General features: G+C 50.5%; 1 pseudogene; it reads right to left on the bottom strand.

The window, feature by feature from the left end:
- Window positions 1–2852: 2852 nt before the first annotated feature.
- Window positions 2853–3233, bottom strand: LOC110306235 (alpha-ketoglutarate dehydrogenase component 4 pseudogene; annotated as a pseudogene).
- Window positions 3234–19564: the final 16331 nt, after the last annotated feature.

The raw sequence follows: 19564 nt of genomic DNA on the forward strand, positions 1-19564 counted from the left end.
TGTATCTTGAGACCCATTATCCAGGTCAAGAATTGAGCCTCCCCTGGCCAGACTCCTCAGGCCAGCTCCCACCACACGTCGCTTCTTTAGACTTGTAAGAAGTGACAGCTTTGGGAAGGCAGCATTGCTTCCGTCTGCCCACTGGGTTCCCACCCGGCTCTAACTTCCTTAGCACCTTGTTAGTCTTTATGATAATGCCTTGAAGGTTAGGCTCCAGGAAACTTTAGGTAGTGATTTTATTTCCAACCACTTTTATTTTATTTCAACCGCCCTACAAATGTCTCCATTTTATTATGTTTGTCTCCCCCCTCCCCCAATTTAATAACTCACAACAGAATGTAATTGCCTTGTACTTATTACTGTGGAGAGCCTTCCCTCCCCGACCCCCACCCCCACCCCGGAGGATGAGCGCTTGGCCGTGAGGTTTTGAAACTCACCTCTTTCTCTCCTCCCCACTCCCTTCGCTGAGCTCCTGCCTCCCGGTGATACAGGGCAGAAAAACTAATTGTGCAGGAGTCTTTTTCAAGAACAGAGCTGTGCTTCGGCGACTGCTGGTAACTGTTGGGTTTCAGACCCCAGAACAAGCAGCTGAGGTGTATTTTACACACCAAAGCAGGCCTGGCCTCCAGCTTTTCCCAGCATCCCTCAGTCCCTACCTGGCAGACCCTTTTCCCAACCCTAAACTTTTAGGTCCACGGGCTGTCCACAACAGAGAAGGAATATGTTTGGTGGGGGTGTGGGGTGGAGAGGGGAGTTGAGACGAGAGAGAGAGAGAGAGAGAGAGAGAGAGAGAGACAGAGAGAGAGAGAGAGAGAGACAGAGAGAGACAGAGAGAGACAGAGAGAGACAGAGACAGAGAGAGACAGAGAGAGACACACACACACACAGAGACAGAGAGACAGAGAGAGAGGGAGAGAGAGAGAGAAGAGGCTGGCCATGAGCATTTGGAGGGAGAGGGGGGAAGGGAATGGGGAGTGGGGAGAGAGAGGGTAAGGGACAAAAAGACAGAGCAGGAACAAAAGGACAAGAGAGAGGGGAGAAGGCGAGCAGCCCCTTTTATAGTGACTCAGGCAAATGCCTTTCGGGTCTTTTCTGTCTCCTGTCGCCTCAAGTAACTGTCCTTTTGGCCAAACCGAGAGCCTCTTGCTGGTGCTTCTGGTCTGCGGGGACGTCTTTGCTGTATTACAGTGTCCCTTCATAACCCATCCCATTTTCTACTTGGGGGCAGACCTTCAGCTCCGATGCCCCACCCCCTCCCCTTTGTCCCTCCTGGTATGTTTTATAAAGCATGGTATAGTGCGGTGGGAGGTGATGCCTTAGTGGGCCCAGAATAAAAGGAAGTTTTATTTGGGACTTGGAAAGGGGGTCTGGAGAAGAGGCAGAAGAAGGGGACCAAGAAGGACACAAAGAGCAGAGAGAAAATAGGGAAGAGGCAGGCTGGGAACATGTGGAAAGAGGGAGAAAAAGGAGAGGGAGGGAGGGAGGGAGGGAGGGAGGGAGGGAGGGAGGGAGGGAGGGAGGGAGGGAGGGAGAAAGCCCAGACAACCCTTATATGCCTGGCTCCTGGCTAAGTAACTGTTGGACAGAGTCTAAAGGAAATGGTAACACCTTCCATATAGGCTGTGTGGCAATGGTGGGGTAAGCTCTGTTTTTTAAAGAGAGGGTCTCCTTGTGTTGATCTAGCTATCCTGGAACTTGCTTTGTAGATCAGGCTGGCCTTGAACTCACAGATATCTCATGACTCCACCTTCCAAGTGCTGGGATTAAAGGTGTGGACCACCACACCGGCTTTTTTTTTTTTTGGACAGGATATCTTTTGGGGGGGGTTGTTTGTTTGTTTGTTTGTTTTTTGTTTTTTTTTTTGTTTTTTTGTTTTTTTGAGACAGGGTTTCTCTGTATAGCCCTGGCTGTCCTGGAGCTCACTTTGTAGACCAGGCTGGCCTCGAACTCAGAAATCCGCCTGCCTCTGCCTCCCGAGTGCTGGGATCAAAGGTGTGCACCACCACGCCCGGCAGGACAGGATATTTTATAGCCCAGGCTGACCTCCCTGTGAGGCTGAGGGTGGCCTCCTTGAGCTTCCAAACCTCCTGTCACCACTTCCCGAGTGCTGGCATTACAGATATGAGCCACCATGCCTGGTGCTGATGACTTGACCCAGGACTTGTGCATGTTAGGCAAACACCCTACCAACTGAGCTATGTCCTTTGGTCCTTTGGGGATAAACTCTTCCTGTGTTTGTACTGACTTTGAGGGCAAGGACAACGTAGAACTTTCTTCTTCTTTTTTTTTTTGTTGTTTTTTGTTTTTGTTTGTTTGTTTGTTTTTGTTTTTGTTTTCTCGAGACAGGGTTTCTCAGTGTAGCCCTGGCTGTCCTGGAACTCACTCTGTAGACCAGGCTGGCCTCGAACTCAGAAATCTGCCTGCCCCTGCCTCCTGAGTGCTGGGATTAAAGGTGTACGCCACCACGCCCGGCTAAGGTAGAACTTTCTTCTTCCCCTTCTTCCCCTTCTTCCCCTTCTTCCCCTTCTTCCCCCCTTCCCCTTCCCCTTCCCCTTCCCCTTCTTCTTCTTCTTCTTCTTCTTCTTCTTCTTCTTCTTCTTCTTCTTCTTCTTCTTCTTCTTCTTCTTCTTCTTCTTCTTCTTCCTCCTCCTCCTCCTCCTCCTCCTCCTCCTCCTCCTCCCCTCCTCCTCCTCCTCCTCCTTCTTTTTTAAATGTAGACTTTAATAAGTGTACAGGTCAGCTTGTGGGGCAGCTGACCAAGATACATAACGTAGGAAATACAAGTGACCACCTGGAGTTTCTATACTTCATTCTGCTTACAGAATATTTATTAAGGCTGTTTAATATATGACTTTCATTTGACTTTGTGGAAGTCCTCGATTGCAAAGCGAATCCTTCTGTCTGGTGACAAGCAGCAGCCACGACGATCACTCTGGACCCCCACGCTGGATAAACTCCATTTCCTCTTGAGACACAGGTTTCCTTCTGTATTTCTGAGGTAATGATTTTATCATTTCTGCAGTGTCTGGTGGCCCCTGGCACATCAGTAAATCGTACTTCCTTTAGGATGCTATGAAATGAGAGAGGAGTGGGAGGGGAGGAAGCACAGCAGACCCCAGAGCTTCTGAGGCACTGAGTTTAGGTTTGTCTCTTCTGTTAGGGAACTTTATTAATGGAGCATGTGGTTTCACTACCTGCACAACCCTGGTGGCGGAAGCCATCTTGCTGCCCATCGTGACCCCTGAGCAGGGGCGGTGGAACTTTCTGTAGGCAGCTCTTGGATATGATGCTTACGTATACAGTAGGCGCTTAATGCTGACTTTGGGGGACTCTCAAGCTGGATGTGACCTTTGAAAGCACTCATTATGAGAAGGGACAGGAAGAGGAAAAAAACAAACAGGGAGCTAAAAGAAGAGAGACTCAGGTCAGGTACTCCAAGCAGTCCCCAGCACATAGTAGGTGCACAACATATATAAGTGATAACTGGCGCCCGTGCTCCTTCCTGCTGCACCAGTCAGGAGGTGGGTAAGAAAGATGAGCTGCACCTACCATTGACAGCCGCCCTGGGGAGACAGATGCTGGCCCACTTGAGTTGCATGATTTAAGAGAGCGTAGACAAAGAGTAAAACCATGAAGGCTCATTTGTTCAAGGACCAAGGTCTTCTCCAGCTCCCCAAGGGGAACAGAAAACAACAAATAACAAGATACACTGGCATACAGGGCAAAGTATGGTGTGCAGAGGGAGGGTGTCTCAGGCTCCCAGGGGGAATCTCAGTGTCGGGATCTGACTTCAGACTCAGACAAGAAGCAGCTGGGAGAGATCTGTACCATAGCTTCCCTAGGACTCTCAAACATGCACACGATAGGAGCTGCCAAAGGGGGATCCTGCAGGAGAGGGGGACTCTCCTCTGGCCAGAACGGGATCCACATTACCTGTCAGGGCTACCGTGTCTGTGAAGCCTGGAGGGCGGGGGAGCTAAAGCATCCCAGGTGGCAAGCTGAGGTACCATGAAGAGACAGAAGACACTGGTCTGGGAGGGGGCTTGTAGGCAGGGCTGATGGAGGTTGGAGCTGGGCTTAAGTCTGGTCTAGGGACTATCTTCTGGTCTTACGCTTTTCTTGCTTTCATCTACCCGCTGGCCTTGGGGCTGTCTCTGGCAGGGTCTGTGGCAGAGCAAACAGGGTCGGAGAGGTACCCTCTCCCTTCCCTTCCCCTCCAATGGTAACCCTGAAGACCCATCCATTTGGGTTTCTCTCTTCAGTGGTCAGAGGCACCAGAATGAGGCAGAGACCTGGCACTCTGCTCACAGGCAGGCAGAGAGGTAGTGTCAGGATACAGCGTGCTCTAGAGGAGCTGAGAAGTCAGCCTGGCATCTGACTCGGACAAATGGTTGATGGACGGGCTCCCAATGTTAGCCTAGAGTTGAGAGAACTTGGGGTTCTCTGGGAATGAAAGTTCTGTGGCTTCAAAACAGATTCCCTCTCATGCTAGAGTAATCTCTTGAGCTCTGGGTTTCTGTGTCTAAGGCTGTCTTTTGGGGGGCTAGGGCGACGGGGGATGAGGGGACAGATAGGATGGGAGGCAGGTTACCAGCCATTCTGGCTTCCTCTCTGGCTGTCTGGGATGTGGGTGCAGTGTCCACTTGTGACCACACGGGGGTGCTGAGACTGGAGACTGAACGGCAAGGAACCTGCCTTCTGGTTTAAATCCCAAATCTCAGGCTTATAAATTGTGGATACGATTGGTGTAGTATTTCATACCTACAGGAGTGCTTTCTTAGTTCCCGACGCACTTGGTCTCCAGGAAGCCCCCAAGGGGACCATGCCTTCTGCTGCCAGCATAGCTGGCCTTTAAACCTGTCCTCTGGGAGCTGTCCATAAACCTCCCAGAGGCTCAGCGCAGGGAGAGCCTGGGGTTCTACATAGCTATCTGGAAGAGTGGATAGGAGAGACGGAGGAGAGAGGAGTTGTGCTTTTTTGAAATCTAAGGTGGGAAGTCTAAATGAGGTCTGGGTAGAATCTTCAAGCCCCCACAGAATCTTCAAGACTCATAAATGGTCATGAAAAGGATGACACACAACCAAGTGTCACAAAGCATGGCTGATCAGACAGTAATGATGTCTCTTGAACTCTTCCTCCCCCTCCCCCCCTCCTCCTCAGATAGCGGCTCTTGCAGCCCAGGTTGTCCTATGTAGCAGAGGGTGACCTTCTCATCCTCCCACCTACACCTCCTGAGAACTGGGACAAACCAACCACACCATACTGGGTTTATGCAGCGCTGGGGATTGAACCCAGGTCTGTATGCATTCGAAGCAAGCACTCTACCAGTTGAGCCACATCCTTGGCCAGGAACTCAGCATGACTGATGGTCTTTTCCAGACCGGATCCTTGCCTCAGGCTGGGGCTGAGGCTCTGTAGAATGCTGTGAAATTCGGGTCGCATCCTGGTTTTTCTGCACTTGAGGCTCTATCTCCACAGTCCTGGAGAATAAAAACGCCCATGCCCATGGCTAGATGTCCCTGCACAGTTGGAAGTCCCCTGGGCTAGCAGAACAAAGCCAAATAAATATTTCCGTTGTTATTTTCATAACAGGGTGTTATACTCCATCCTGGCCCACTCACCCCCACCTTTTGCTCCTGGGGCTGGGATCCAGAGCCACACACGTACGAGGCAGACACTGCTCCTGAGCTCTGTTAGTGATCCCCAGTCCCAGAGCCCAGACCACTGATATCTCTTCGCTTTGTGTTTCAATCAGGATCTGGTTTTATATCCCTAACTTAACCTGGTATTTCCTATGTAATTCAAACTGATTCTCAAACCCACAGCGATCCTCCTGCCTTAGCATCGTGGGTGCTGGAATAACCACCGTGCCTGACTTCAAGCCAGGTCTTTGCACCCCACACACTTTATTATATTTATATATAGCCTCATGTTCAAAGTCTTTCTGCAGGCAGTCAGGGTTGCTACACCTCCTTTGGTCTCCTCCTGAGGGCTGCAGAGCATGGTTAGAATACCTTTTCCATCAGGAAGCCTTGCGTCTGTGTGGATGAGAGGAGGAAGGAGCATACACACCAAGTTCACTGTTAAGATGCCCAAGAGAGGGCTGGCGAGATGGCTCAGCAGGTAAGAGCACCCAACTGCTCTTCTGAAGGTCCAGAGTTCAAATCCCAGCAACCACATGGTGGCTCACAACCATCCGTAACAAGATCTGACTCCCTCTTCTGGAGTGTCTAAAGACAGCTACAGTGTAATTACATATAATAAATAATAAATAAATCTTAAAAAAAAAAAAAAAAGATGCCCAAGAGAAGCCGGGCGTGGTGGCGCACGCCTTTGATCCCAGCACTCGGGAGGCAGAGGCAGGCGGATTTCTGAGTTCGAGGACAGCCTGGTCTACAAAGTGAGTTCCAGGACAGCCAGAGCTACACAGAGAAACCCTGTCTCGAAAAACCAAAAAAAAAAAAAAGATGCCCAAGAGAGACAACCAGTCCCTAGGTCCCATTGCTGGCCAGGTCCTGTGTCACACTTCCCTGCTGGGATGACACGTATTTAGCCCACAATTGTGTGTCTCTGGCTCTGTTCCCCCCACAGGGAACCCAAAGACTAATAGTGAAGGCAGAGATGAAGGAGGTCAGCACATGGGAGAAGTGTTTCATGGACCCGATACGGTGTGCTGTGGGATAGATCGATCACCCAAGCTGGGGATGGGTCAGGTCTGGGAGGGATCCACCCAGCTTCTTCCTATGTAAGTGTCCAGGAGTACAAGAACTTTTGATCTCACTCCAGCCCGAAGATTTATTTATTTATTTATTTATTTATTTATTTATTTATTTATTTAATGTGAGTACACTGTAGCTGTCTTCAGACACTCCAGAAGAGGGCATCAGATCTTAACGTGGTTGTGAACCACCATGTGGTTGCTGGGATTTGAACTCAGGACCTCCAGAAGAGCAGTCAATGCTCTTAACAACTGATGGTTAAGATGTCAGGCTTCCTGACATCTCTCCAGCCCCAATTTGGGTGGTTTTAATCCAGGTACCCTCTTAGGGCACTGTTTTTTGTTTTTGTTTTTTTGTTTTTGTTGTTTTTTGTTGTTGTTTTAAAAAAAAGATTTATTTATTATTATTATAAATAAGTACACTGTTTCTGTCTTCAGACACCATTACAGGTGGTTGTGAGCCAACATGTGGTTGCTGGGATTTGAACTCAGGACCTTTGGAAGAGCAGTCAGTGCTCTTACCCGCCATCTCGCCAGCCCAGGACACAGGCCGGCTCTGCCCAGCAGGTGGCGCTGTGGATGTTGACAGGGAGAATGAGTCCTGGAGGAGGTGGGCTACAGAATGAACACCCTCCCTTGGTCAGCCTCGGTGAGGCAGCAGAGACCCTGGAAAGCCCCAGGAGTCTCCTCCATAAGGGTGCAGAGTCGGTATTGACAGATGACATTCCTTCAACCCCCCCAGCACAGGCCTCTTTCTCTCTTCCTAGCGGCATTCCTAGCATCCAATCTGCTCCTGTAAAAAAGGACAGATTGGACCAGTCTCCCAGCAGTGAGGAAAGTAATATCGAGGCCGAGGAAAATCCATCTTGAGTGCAAGGGACAGGACACCTTCCTATATATCAACACGTGCCAGGGTGAGGTGACGTTGGAGAGGAAAGAGGAAGGGCACCGTCCCTTCAGAGAGCAGGGCAAGGGCCAGCCTGTCGGTGTGTATATATCTTACATTATGCAGCGTGGGAGAGAAAATCAATAGAGCTGTCAGCGGTTAATGCATTCAGCCCTGCCACCGTCCCCACCCTGGGATGCTCCAGACGGATGCTTCAAATTAAACAAGAGGGGAGGGAGAGGGGCACGGGAGGCCAGGAGACATACACCCTGACAGGCCGGAGGAAAGTGGAGGCACAACTGAGGGGCTGAGGAAATTAAGGTCCATCAATCACAGGCGTAGAGAGCATCCTCCAGCACGAATGACAGGAAGATGCCCAGCACCAACGGTAGTGTCCGATTGGTTGCAGGTTACGGGTCCCTCTGCTTGGCGGGAGTCCCTGGGGAGGCGGGTGACTGGGCCAGTGGCTTGTCATTCGCTGATCGGATCCTTAGGAGGAGGGGGTGAGAGGATAGTTCAGGCTTCCTGCCGTGTGTGAGTGTATGTGTGTGTGTGTGTGTGTGCGCGCGTGTGTGCCAGGATGGAAGAATGGATGGGCAGGATCTCTGCCTGTATGGGGATGGGGGGCCATATTGCTCGCTGACGACTGCTCCTGGAGAGCTCTAGTTCCCCAAGGTTTGACTGAATCCTTTGGCCTAGGTCACCCCGATCCATTTCTCCACTCTGCCTCATTTACCTCAGTCCATGTATCAGGCAGGCCTGCTGGCTGGCTGCTGCTCTTTAGCCCTAGAGACGGTCCACCTGTGAGCAGAGCCCGGCTCTGCCTTCGGCTCTCCCTAATGACCACTGTGTGGGGGCAGGGTGGTCCTGGCTTCTCACCCTGTTGTTCCTCCACCTGGGGGTGTCATGGGGGGCATAGTCCTGGGGAGACCCTGAGTGGGTAAGTAGGAAAGTGAAGCACTGAGTCACCTTTTTTTTTTTTTTTTTTTTTTGCCATCCCTTCATCCTAAGGCTCCTTGGGAGAAGGGATGAATGACCCAGAGTGAAGGCAGAAGCTTCCTGGGTCCCCCAGACCTGCTGTCCCCAACAGCTTGTGGGCCTTTGAGGTTTCATAAGGAAACAGACTATGCCAGAGGTGTTTGGGGTAGGCTCAGGGAGCCAGGAGCAGGGGTGCAGGACCCCAGGGGACTGACAGAGATAGGCAGATAATAAATTATCAGCGGAACATTGTCACCAGAACCTCAAGACAGCCCAGGCTGCAAGGAGAGCTGACCCTCAGCCTAGCTAGTCCCCAGGGAGGCAGCTGGGAGTGAGTGTTCTCTGCTCACATCACTTCCCCTTAGCAGAGTTCCCTTAATGGAACCTAACGGGATCATGGAGTGCTGGCTTAGGCTAGAATAAAGTGTTGCTCTCCCTATCATGATCCCAGGGCAGAGAACACCTCTGGGGTCAAGCTGGCTCTCTAAGGTTTGTACTTCTTTGAGTTTGTATCAGCTCTTGTGGTATCTCCACCTATTTTCCCATCCCCTTCTCCCTCTCCCTCTTTCCAAGAGGGTCTTTGGCTCTAGGAAGGCTTCAAAGATGGAAAAAAGCTCTGGCTGGCTTGCTAGCTCCAGTTGGCACAGCCCAACCTGCTGCCACCCGCCTCCCAAATAGCTATGCTGCCCTCTGCATCCAGAGAACGACTCAGTGTTGCTTCCTTGCGCGGCAGTGCCCAAGACAGGTTCTTCCAATTACCACCGGTGACCGAGTTTCCAAAAGCAATTACCAGAGCACCGCAATGCCTCCAAGGTGTGGAACTGAGAGAGAGAGCTGGGGTACCTGGCTGGAAACGGAGGTTCCGGGGTGTGTGGGCAGCATAAAAAAAGGCAGCGCAGGCCCATGCAGAGACCTGACTCTGTGCAGGCTTGCAGCAACAAGGAGAGCCCAGACTCGGGAGAGGGAGGCACAGCAGGAACAGAGCCCAGCAAACCAAGGCTTTGTGTGGTTTCGGTGGCCTCTCTCTTCCTGTTTCTTCTCTGGTGTTCCCGGGAATGGAAAAACAACCCCTGTGTCTTGAGGGGATGTGGGGTGGGAATGAAGGTCCCACCAGGTTGAAGCTCATTGTCAGAGGTCTCCATGGTAAGCAGGCATCATTGATACCTCCTTATGCCTCTTCCTAGGGATAGAGATTACAAAACTTTTGGAGCAGGAAGGAAAGAGACAAGGGCGACCCTGACCTGTTCCCCAGAGTCCCCACCTTCCACTCTTCCTGCCTCCAGAAGGACTCAAACCTACATGGCTCTTAGTGCTCCCTGGAGCCTCTGATTTCAGGGAGATTCAGCCTTGGGGATGAGGGGAGGATGGATAAAAGGAAGTATGCTAGATGCTGGCCAGGTGAGCCAACTTCCTGTCTGCTTCCTCCCTATGTTCCTGCCCTGAGCCTCTTTCCCAGAAGCCTCTGCCTGACAGGCCGCTCTGCTGTTAAAAGGATCAAGACTGCTGTAGTAGTCTGGTTATGAGCTTGGGTGAAGGCTTCAGCCAGGCTCCTGTAGAGGAAGAGCTGCCTTCAGTTGTCCACTTGGCCTGGGCTTTGGAGACTCGGCCTAGGTAGGGTTTGAAGAGGGGATGAGTATGCCTCTTCCTGGAGTCGCAGCCGACCTTGGGAGAGAGCTTGCTGGGACAGCAGGGACAGCAGCTCAGCCCATGTGGCACTTCAGCGGAGCGTGTATAGGCAAGTCAGAGAGGCTGTGGCTGACTTCCTAGTCCCATGAAATGAGAAGGGCTCTCTGCCCCATTCCTGTGTACTTGCAGGGGGGCCTCTTCCTCCCTCTCCACACAGTCTCACAGCTCCCCCTAGCTGTTGTGAAGTGATTAAAAAAAAAAGAAGAGTAAATGACCCCGAAGGTAGAAGAGGAATATGAGCAGAAGTTTCCAGAAAGACAACCCCACGTGTGGTAAAGATCGTCCAAAGCTGTGGGCTGTGGAGAACTGGAAGGCTATAGGTCTGGAGCCAGATGCATCTTGGGCTATCTTTGATTTTCTACTGAGCCCACCTCTGTGTGGCTTTGATTTGATTGTGACTACCTGGTAAGCCATTTCAGAATGTATGACCCTCACTTCCCCCAAGCCAAAGGCCAAGAATGTCACCAGATAGTGTTTTAGGCATAAACAAAGATGGAAACTTATTTTATTTTACTTATGTGTCTGAGTGTGTGCCTGTGCCTGTGTAAGGGTATGCCTGCATTTGTGTGAGTGTCTGCTTGTGTCTGTGTGTGTCTGCTTGTGTCTGTGTGTGTGCCCATGGAAGATGAGGTCATCAGATCCCTTGTGGCTGGAGTAACAGGCATTGTGGTCTGTCCCATGTAGGTGCTAGGATCTGAACTCAAGCCCTCATGGACACAAGCTCTCTGAACCACAGAGCCATCTCCCCATCTCCCCAGGTGTCTTGATTTCTGTGCTCGTGGCCACACATATTTGGTTCCAGAACAAACTTTCTCTTATTTCCTTTGAGGAGAGAACTGCATGTTTTTGATTGACAGAAAGCCAAGGGGTCCTGGTTAGGCGTAGAATCCTGAATTGTAGGCAGGTGGGAATAGGAACTGGGCTCAACAGGTGGCTGGAGGCCCTCCTGACAGAAAGAGGAACCACGAGGAAGCACACAGCAAGCATATGGAAGCGTGGTCCTGAGAGATGGAAGTATGGAAGTGTTTGACACCCTCAGGGACCCACTTCAGTGGGTATTGGCAGTTGCCTGAGGCCTGCTGTGGTGACTTCTGCTTCCTCTTCCTCTCCTTCCTCATCTTTTTGAGACAAGGCTGCATGGATCTCAGGCTGGCCTGAAACTTCCCACATAACCAAAGGTGATCTTGATCCTCTGATCTGCCTGCCTCTACCTCCTAAGTACTGTGATTACAGGTGTGTACCATTAAGCCAAGTTTATGCAGTGCTGGGGATCGAACCCAGGGCTTCATGCATGCTAAGGCAAGCACTCTACCAACTGAGCTACATCCCCAGCCCCGAGTCTGTTTTCTGATGGAAGCCTTTACCCACAACACTAGAGGATTCCTGTTGTGTAAACACGCAGTATAGAGATGCTCTGAGGAGCCAGTGGAAGCCACTTGCAGAGTGCCACAGTGTAAGGTTGGGGCTATGTGGGAGAGACAGGAGAAGAGGAGGAAAAGAAGCTGAAGAGTCCCTGAAACATCACCTCCTGGATTGAGCTCTGGGTGGGTGACTTTGGGGATCCACGTGGGTCAGCAGCCCCATTGCCGTTTGCTGCCCTGCCTCTCCCTTAAGCTGGTTCTCTGGAGAACTGGGAGACTGTCTCAGCCTGGCAGTAGACATGGAGCCCGGTGCTCAGAATGCAGGACGCATTATTTTTTAATAAAGGAGGCAGAAAGCTAAAGAAGGCAAAGGCGCATTCCGGCTCACCCCCAGCCAGCTGCACCTCGGGGCCATCCCTCATCTTAATGAGCCCATCCAAATCTCGTTTGCTAATGAGGAATTTAATGGTCACAGACTGACAAGCGAGACTGAGAGGGGAAACAGGAAGGTCGTTACAAAAATGAAATGTGTAGCTAAGCGCCACGCCACCGCCATCCCGCGCGCCCGCCCCTGAGTGTCAGCCCACAGCGGATCACGAGCTACGAGGGCGTCAGCACCATGGACAGGGCAAAGCCCCCAAGCCTTCCTATTTTCTACAACTCCAGTATCCCCTGCTCTTCATTTGCTCCTGAAGTTTGTTTTTTCTTGACTCAGGTGGGTGCCCCCTCCCCACCCACCCACTAGCACAGTCCCAGGAAGGGTGGGGCCCACCGCTGGCACTGTGCTCACAGCTACTAGACACATTTCCTTGGGACCTCCCTGATGGTTTATAGGCACCTTGCTTATAGCATCTGTGTCTTTCTTCATAAAATTTGAATGCTGACCACAAGCCCAGGGCTTGTGGTACAAGAGACAGAAGAGAATTTCTGTGGGATAAATGAACAAATGAAGGAAGTAGCAAATAAATGGAACAGTGAGAGGGGAGATGCATATATCCTGGGGTTTTGTTTGTTTGTTAGTTTGTTTTGAGATGTGGTCTTGTGTATCTCAGGCTGGCCTTGATGTAGCTAAGGGTGACCTTGAACTCCTGATACTCCTATCTCTTTCTTCTAAGTTCTGGGGCTAAGGGCATGGGCCACCACTCCCAGTCTATATGATGCTGAGAATCAAACCTAGGGTTTTGAATATACCTACACAGACATTTTGCCAACTAATCTACCTTCTTAGCCCCAAATACTGGGTTGACGAAGCAATCAAAGGCTATAGAAGGACAGTCCAGCGACTGAAAGAGAAATCAAGCCTTATACAAAAGAAATCCCATATGGCGTTTAGTGTTATCAACCTGGCAGCATCTAGGCTCCTGTAGAAGGCAAGCCTCCAGGCAGACCTGTGAGTGGCTCTCTAGATTAACGTTAGCCTCTGAGGATGCGTGTGAGGAGTTATCTAGATTACGGCTGATGTAATCAGTGATGTCTCATTGTGAGTGAGACCCTTCCCTGGGCAGGGATTCTGGATTGTGTAAAATGCAGAGTCCATGCCAGCGTGGATGAAGCAAATATCACAAGGTCACCTCTATAGGAAGAGCTAAAGGCAGTCAGTGGCTGGGGGAGGGGGGAGGGAGGGAGGGAGGGAGGGAGAGAGAGAGAGAGAGAGAGAGAGAGAGAGAGAGAGAGAGAGAGAGAATATGAATCAGTTTTCTCCAGGGAAAAGCTCCCTGACAGGTTATCAAATCCAAAGTGCTCAGCCCTAAACACACATATGCAGGGACACACATCAGACTCTGTGTTGTGTGTGTGTTAATAATATAACAGAGCAGCCTAGCTCTGAACTTAGAGATCTGCCTAAGTGCCGGTGTTAAGAGCACAAGCTGGTGCTCCCTGCTCCTTGACTGTGGGTATGACCAGCTGGTGCTCCAGGTGCTCCCTGCTCCTTGACTGTGGGTGTGACCAGCTGGTGCTCCAGGTGCTCCCTGCTCCTTGACTGTGGGTGTGACCAGCTGGTGCTCCAGGTGCTCCCTGCTCCTTGACTGTGGGTGTGACCAGCTGGTGCTCCAGGTGCTCCCTACTCCTTGACTGTGGGTGTGACCAGCTGGTGCTCCAGGTGCTCCCTGCTCCTTGACTGTGGGTATGACCAGCTGGTGCTCCAGGTGCTCCCTGCTCCTTGACTGTGGGTGTGACCAGCTGGTGCTCCAGGTGCTCCCTGCTCCTTGATTGTGGGTGTGACCAGCTGGTGCTCCAGGTGCTCCCTACTCCTTGACTGTGGGTGTGACCAGCTGGTGCTCCAGGTGCTCCCTGCTCCTTGACTGTGGGTGTGACCAGCTGGTGCTCCAGGTGCTCCCTGCTCCTTGACTGTGGGTGTGACCAGCTGGTGCTCCAGGTGCTCCCTACTCCTTGACTGTGGGTGTGACCAGCTGGTGCTCCAGGTGCTCCCTACTCCTTGATTGTGGGTATGACCTGATCCCTCAAGCTTCTGCTGCTGCAACTGCCCTGCTGTGGGAGACCAGGACTTGAAAATCTCAGCAACAGGAAATAGCCCAAGACACCTCCTGTCCTGAGGTTGCATACCTAAGATAGAGAGGGGAATTAATTAAGACAGGGGACTCCAGACATTCCTGTGTTCATGAGGTCATTTTTTTCCCATTGTAGACTATTATCTGGAGTAAAAAACTACATGGCCCAGAATTCTCTGTGCTTATCTGTGGCTGTGTGAATTACTCACAGTCAATGGGGTGCGAGGATGAGTGGGGTAAAGGAAGGGGTGTGGCTTTTCTGTTCTCTCTTCCTTTCTGTTGGTCGGTCTGTGGATGTGATGGGGTTTTGGAGGGGACATTCAAACACAACAGTGTCCCCTCCACACTCAGAGGATAGATGCCAAGGGGCATGTACTGCAAACCTCACCCTCTCCCAGATCCCTTCCCAAGCTCAGTTCCCAGATTCCCAGAGCTGAGCCATAAGAAGATGAGCTTTCCTAAGCCATCCTCAAACCCACAAGCCCCTAGCCCAAACCTGCTGGACAGGCCCCATGTCTTAGTCAGGGGTTCCACTGCTGTGAAGAGACACCATGGCCAAGGCAATCCTTACAAAAACAGCACTTAATTGGGGCCGGCTTACAGGTTCAGAGGTTCAATCTTCTCCTGTTTGTTCTCGGAACAAGATACACAACTTTCAGCTCCTCAAGCACCATGTTTGCCTGGACACTGCCATGCTCCCACCTTGATGATAATGGACTGCACCTCGCTTTGAGATGTCACTGCTGAGTCACGGGGCATGGTGGAACACACACCTATCATCCCAGCACTTGGGAGGCCGAGGCAGGAGGAGCAGGAGGCCAAGGACAACCTGAGCTCCATAACCCCCTGTCTCAGAAGCAACAGGCATGAGGCTGGTGAGATGGCCTAGGGGTTAAGAGCACTGGATACTCCTGCAGAGGACCCAGGTTTGGTTCCTAACACGGACAAAGCGGCTCACAACCCTCTGTAGTTCCAGTTTCAGGGGAACTCTGCCGCCCTCTTCTGGCCTCTGTGGGTACTGCTCCCATGTGCTGCATATACATAGACTCAGGCATACACATAAGATAAAAATAAATAAATCTAACACATAACACACACACACACACACACACACACACACCAATGTGGTGAGGTTAAGAATTAGTACATTTTGGTGATTTTGACCACAAGGGCTTGGCATTCTTTTTTTTTTTTTTTTTTAAGATTTTTTATTTATTTTATGTGTGAGTACATTGTTGCTGTCTTCAGACATGACATCAGATCCCATTACAGATGGTTGTGAGCCACCATGTGGTTGCTGGGAATTGAACTCAGGGCCTCTGGAAGAGCAGCCAGTGCTCTTAACCGCTGAGCCATCTCTCCAGCCCCGGACTTGGCATTCTTTTTTTTTTCTTTTTTGGTTTTTCGAGACAGGGTTTCTCCGTATAGCCCTGGCTGTCCTGGAACTCACTTTGTAGACCAGGCTGGCCTCCCGAGTGCTGGGATTAAAGGCGTGCGCCACCACGACCGGCCGGACTTGGCATTCTTAATGGATTAATAATACCCATGTTGAAATCAGGATGGATCCAGCCCTGACCCCTCTCCATCTCCACTTGCTCTTCTGCTGGGTCAGGATGTAGCAGAAGGACTCTCTCTCTAGAGGCTGGCACCATGTTCTTGGACTTCCCAGCCTCCAGAGCTAAGAATTAAATAACCTTCTCTTGTTTATAGTTTACCCAGTTGGCGGCATCGTGTTATTGCCACAGAAAGCCTGTGCCCTGAATCTAGTAAATAAAATATAGCTAAGGGAAAGGGATTGTGTAGGTGCTATTTAAAGTTCTAAGCAGTGAGTCAGAAGGGATGTTATCTGGGTGGGCCACATCCAATCAGGTGAGGTCTTTCAAAGAGCTCTACAGCTCTAAGGGGAGAAGTCTGAGGCAAGATCCAGCCTGGTGCATGAACTCAGCCTTGGGTGGGGGAACCCTAGGGAGAGAGACACTGCTCAACTCTCCACAGCCCTCAGACTGGGGAGAACTTCTCATCTAATAAATATGGGTCATTTTAAGTTGCTAAATGCATGGCAATCAGTTACTTAGCAATAAATATTTCTTACAGAGGGTCAGATGTGAGTGTGTGTGTGTGTGTGTGTGTGTGTGTGTGTGTGCGATCGCATGCACTCTGGCACATGCACACATGTGCTTTCTTGCTGTGACCCAGCTCCACGACCCACCCCTCTCATGCTGGGATCTTGTGGTGATGAGCCAAAGAGAAAGAAAATTAAAATCCGAGATGGAGTGATTCCAGACTGTAATCTCAGCAAACAGTGGTGCTTAGATTTCCCATTATTGATCTCCTCGGTGAATATGCTCCAGTCTCGTAATTACAGGGGGACTTTTTCAATTTGGGCTGAATTGTCTCCCCTCCCCCGCTTTATTTCTTTAACGTCACGCTAGCATAGATCCTATACATCTGCAGAGTCTAAGTAAACAGTGCTAGTCATTTTAATTGAAACCCGATCTCAGTGGCGGGGAGGTACTCCCTCTCATCTTTTTGGAGCAGGGGGACAGCTCTCTAAGGTTTTCTGAACAGATCACCTCCACCTGCAGCACCTCAGGTTCACTTGATGCTGGACCACTGACAATGGACCTGTGCTAGGCTGGGTCAGGGTGGCCTTGGAGCTGCCGGTCACATATGGGTCAGTGAGCTCCTGAGAGCCAAGATGAGTCCTCCAATTTGCCCTTTTAAAGAGTCGGGACTGTTCTCACGCTTGAACCGGTTGGGGTGGTGGATATTTTTGTGCCTGACCCTCCAGACCACTGGTAGAGATTCTGATTGATGTAGCAGGGGAGGGGGTTTCATATGAGTGTCTGGTGGGGAGAGGCCGGGGGAGCTGCTCAGGATGCTGCAAGATCCAGGGCAGGGCTGCCGAGGTGGCTCAGAGGGTAAAGAAAGGTACCTGCCACTAAGCTGACAGCCAGGCTGGAAGGCAAGCATTGCCTCCTGAGAGAGTTAGCCTCTGTTCTCCACATGCGTGTCATAGCGTGTGCGTGTGTGTGTGTGTGTGTGTGTGTGTGTGTGTGTGTGTGTATGTGTGTGTGTGTGTGTGTGTGTAGGAGGCAGAGAGAGCCAGGTGGACAGGCATGGGCTTCTGAAACCACAGAGCCCACGCACGCACGCACACACACACAACACACACACGCACATGCATGTATACACACACACACTAACTAATGTTTAAAAACTATAAAAAAAATATAGGACAGGCCTCCAAATGAAAAATGATCTGACTCCAAATGTCAAGAAAGATGGGCTTGGTGATGTGTCTGTAATTCCAGCTATGGAGAGGCCAAGGCAGGAGTCTGCCCCAAAGTTTGAGGTTAGTCTAGTCTACACAGTGAGTTATAAACCAGCCAGAGTTGCATAGAGAGACTTTCTCAAAATCAAACAACTGGGCTGGTCACACAGCTCTCGAGTAAAGCTGTTTGCTGCCACATCTGACAACTCAAGTTTGATCCACAGGTTCCAGATGGTAAAAGACTGACTGCATAATATGGCATATGTAGAAATACACACACAAATAAGTCTTTAAAAATATAATAAAAACACAGCCAACTATGAACAAAATCAGAAATAGTCAATTATTAATAATAATAATTAATAATAATGTGGTGGGCTCAGAAACATCAAAGCTAACCTAAGTCCTTTATCTATTACTGTTGTTGATTTTGAAACAGGTCTCTTTAGGTAGTCCAGGCTGGCTTTGAACACTGTAATCTTCTTGCCTTCAGCACCCTTTCACGGTGGGTCTCTGCCATCCTAGCTGACCCATAGCTCTCCATTCTTCTTCCTCAGATTCCTACAAGAACTGCCCTTGGCCTTCTTCAGGTTGCCGTGGCCTTGGCTTCCCAGGCTGTCTTCCCTGTCCAGAGCCTCCTCCCTACCTGCCAGCCTGGAGCACGTTCAAGAGAGATTGTTTCATGGAAGTAATGACTGCTGTGGGAGCAGGGGAGACGTTTACCTCTTGCCAAAGAGTATTTCCTCAGCATGCCCATTAAACTCCAGCATTTAACCAGGAACTACAAATCTCAGCCCTGGGGAGACCCCAGCACTTTGTAACCAGGGATCGAAGGGAGCCCTGGGCTCCTGCTGAGTTACCTTTCATTATTACTCTCTCCAGGTTTTAGCAGGGAAAGGCAACTTCACAGATGGCTGATTTTGGCCTGTGACAGGACCAGGGATGTTTGGATTTAGGAAATCTCTTGTCTGCAGCTTGCATCCAGTGTCCCACCCCCACCCCCCCATCCATCACTCGCTGTGGGAATTTGAATGAAAATGATTCCTACAGGTTTATACATTTAGCCTTTGGTTGGTGGAACTGTTTGAGAAGGATTAGGAGGCGTGGTCTTTCAGGAGGAAGTGTGTCGTCACTGGGGGCGGGCTCTGTGGTTTCAGAAACCCATGCCTGTCCACCTGGCTCTCTCTGCCTCCTACCTGTGAGTCGAGCTGTGTTCTCTCAGCTGTTCCTGCTGCTGTGCCTCCTCTCTCTCATCATGGACTCTAACTCTCTGAAACCATAAGCCCAATTGAACTCTTTCTTTTATACATTGCCTTGGTCATGGCGTTTTGCCACAGTAATAGATAACTAATTAAGACACCTGCCCAATAGAAAACTAATTAAGACACCTGACCACTATCCATCCATCTCCTATCCAGCCATTCATCTGTCACCTGCCTACCTGTTCACCCATCCTTTGATCCTTCCATCCATCCACCCTCCCATCTACACATCCACCCTTCTATTTACCTATATAACCTAGTCTTCCCATTTGCCCATCCATCCCTTATCCCCCATCTATTCATGCATCAATCAACCTATTGCCTGTCTACCCAGTCACCTCTCCTCCCACAAACCCATCCACCAATATGTCCCTCCATTCATATTCTTTCATCTAGCACACACCCTTAGGGTTTTACTGCTGTGAACAGACACCACGACCAAGGCAACTCTTACAAGGACAACCTTTAATTGGAGCTGGCTTACAGGTTCAGAGGTTCAGTCCATTATCATCAAGGCAGGAACATGGCAGCATCCAGGCAGGCATAGTGAAGGAAGACCTGAAAGTCCTTCATCTTCATCTGAAGGCTGCTAACAGAATCCTGGCTTCCAGGTAGCTAGGATGAGGGTCTTAAAGCCCACACCCACAGTGGCACACCTGCTCCAGCGGGGCCACACCTTCAGCTAGTGCCACACCCTGGGTTGAGCATATACAAACCATCACACCCTCCAAACATCACGTATCCTCCACGTATTTTGCCTCAGTACATGCATCCAATCAGCCCAAGTCCTCGGGGTCCTGGCAAATGCAGTTCAACTACACTGTATAAGGCAGACCAATACACGTGCGTTGTTAGCAAAGGATCCATCATGTGTCCTTTCACATGCTTG

Source organism: Mus caroli, unplaced genomic scaffold (genome assembly GCF_978045245.1).
Source record: "Mus caroli unplaced genomic scaffold, Mus_caroli_1 scaffold_13, whole genome shotgun sequence".
NCBI classification, from domain to species: domain Eukaryota; kingdom Metazoa; phylum Chordata; class Mammalia; order Rodentia; family Muridae; genus Mus; species Mus caroli.